Raw genomic sequence first — 2,367 nt, forward strand, 5'->3', positions numbered from 1 at the left:
CATCCAAAAATATAGGAAACATATTTATCCCTTTCTACGTTTATAAAATTGTCATTTATCAAAAATGTTGGAAGATTGTGTAGCGACCATACATATAAAATGATTTTTCATTTTTTCTATTTAAAATTAAATAACGTATGGCAAGAGTTTTTAACGAGCACATAGTTATTACAAATTCTATTTACCAAACAATACTACTTTCAAATCTAATTATCAAAACATCGTATTTTTTGAAGGACCCAACTCTTTTTATTATAAAAACTGAAAACAAATAAATTAAGTTCACATTTCATTTACCAAATTACCCCTTCCCTTCCTCTGTCTTCTTGGCTATGTCCACTTCTTCCTCTTCACATTTCTTTACACATCGATCAACACCCTTCACATCCCCTTTCATTTTCATAGATCATAGCTCCGATACCTTCCATCTTCAACCGTAAGTATCTCCGGTGAGCACAACACACTAAGACTTTGTTTTTATTTTAGTTTTATATCAAAATTGAGGGGACGGTTTCAACAGAAGGGTGATGTTGGGATATGTAGGTTTTTTGGTTCAAAATGTACAATTGCTTGGTTGTCGCTTCAAGATAAATTAGAGAAGCTATTTTTTCTCCATTTCTTACCAGTTTATCACCATTGCCAATCTTAACAACCCAGAAACCTAATTGTCCCCTAGTTAGCGTCTACTATTCAAAACACGTAAACACCCACACACACATATACTGTTGGGAATTCGAATTAGGGTTCTAGGAAATCTGAATAACAAGCAGGAATTGTGTAAACATTTTCCTTGTTTGATATTTCGACCCTATATGCCTTGGGTATCACGAAATGCAAACTCGGATAATTCTTGATGTAGCAATTCAGATTTTAGGCATAAAATCTGAATCAATTTGGAGAAGATGAAAAGAGAGCGTTCTAGGTTTTCTATGTATTTCAAACAGGCACCGTTATGCCAGATTTATACAACAACGGATAAATCAAAACTGTTTTCATCTTTCAAGAATGACAAATCAGAGGTATACTAGTTTCAAACAGACCCCTGACTTGTCACAGTAGATTAGGGTTCAATACTAACAATGTTTAGTAAATACAAGTGTGCACTCCCGCACCTCCTAACTTGTATTATAACTAAAACATTATTCTTGAAACACTTGTTAAGTCCATTGTACTAAAATATATTTGGTGATAAAATCATCTAACATATACACACCCACATAAACCGTAGGTTTTGTTTCAAACAACTCAAAGTAAATATAAGGAGTTTTCTACCACGTATACTAGTTTTAAAAAATATTTACTAAATGCTTGTAAAATACCGTGTCTAAGAATTAAAAAAACAAAGAATATTTATTTATGTTGGAAACTAGTTTAAAATGTAGATACCGTCAAGTCGTCAATAATAATCCCTTGAAGCTCCCATAACCACTGCCCAATTGCATCCAGCCTATCAAATCTCCATGGAATTCACAGACCTACTTGCCTCCCTTTCTCTAACATCAACCTCTCGTTATTATTGTGTGCAATAGGTGATCATATCACCATCTTCTACTTCCCTTATGTAATCCATGAAAGAATGCTATTAAACCATGGTAGTGAAGACAAGCCGAGGATGGGGATTACAGGAAACACTGCAGGGTACGTTTTTCAGAGGTAGTGACAGTGGAGGTGGCTGAGTGAATGAAGCTCGGTGGTTCACAGTCTTTGAGCCATCTTTGAATGGTTGAAGTGAAGGCAGAAGCAAAAGAGAGAGTTTTTTTTACCCTCCACGGTTAAAAAGGTGACTAAGTGAGAGCTGGTGCATCTGATGAAGCAGGCTAGAGAGGGGAGAAAAGAGCCATTTTTAAATTTTCAACAAAGACTTGAAAGGGACATTTTCATTAAAAAAAACAAGCTTTCTATAATAACACCAAGTGTGTGGTCCATGATGGCATGCACAACCAGAGTTTTTTTGTTTGCAAATATAGGGTTATTTTGGATTTAGCTTGTAAAAATGGCACTTTCAAATTCATTTATACAATAGGGCTGTGACCTACAAATCAGATACATACTTAAATTAAGGTCCTTATAAATTTTACTTTTCACCTTCAACTTATAAAATATGTAAAAATAAATAAGTTATCTCAATTATTATTTAGGTCATCTCCAATACGTTGAACTATCACTCCAATGCGTTGAACTATCATGTGTTCAATGGAATATCGCATCAGCATTTCATTAACTATATTATTTTACATATTAAACTTTATATTATATTAAACTTTTAAGAGTTTAATAGATTGTCACATCAGCATTCTATCATATTTTTTTTTTTATAAATAATATTAATAAATAAAACTAAAATATTAACTTAATTAGAAGTTCAAA

General features: G+C 33.0%; 1 long non-coding RNA gene across 1 annotated transcript; it reads left to right on the forward strand.

The window, feature by feature from the left end:
* The first annotated feature begins 272 nt into the window (after positions 1-272).
* LOC122198256 (uncharacterized) lies at positions 273-1,925 on the forward strand. The gene is made up of 2 exons (XR_006192446.2): positions 273-449; positions 1,530-1,925. It is a non-coding gene; the product is annotated as an uncharacterized LOC122198256 (long non-coding RNA).
* Positions 1,926-2,367: the final 442 nt, after the last annotated feature.

The sequence above is a fragment of the Lactuca sativa genome, chromosome 5 (genome assembly GCF_002870075.4).
Source record: "Lactuca sativa cultivar Salinas chromosome 5, Lsat_Salinas_v11, whole genome shotgun sequence".
Classification (NCBI taxonomy): Eukaryota; Viridiplantae; Streptophyta; class Magnoliopsida; order Asterales; family Asteraceae; genus Lactuca; species Lactuca sativa.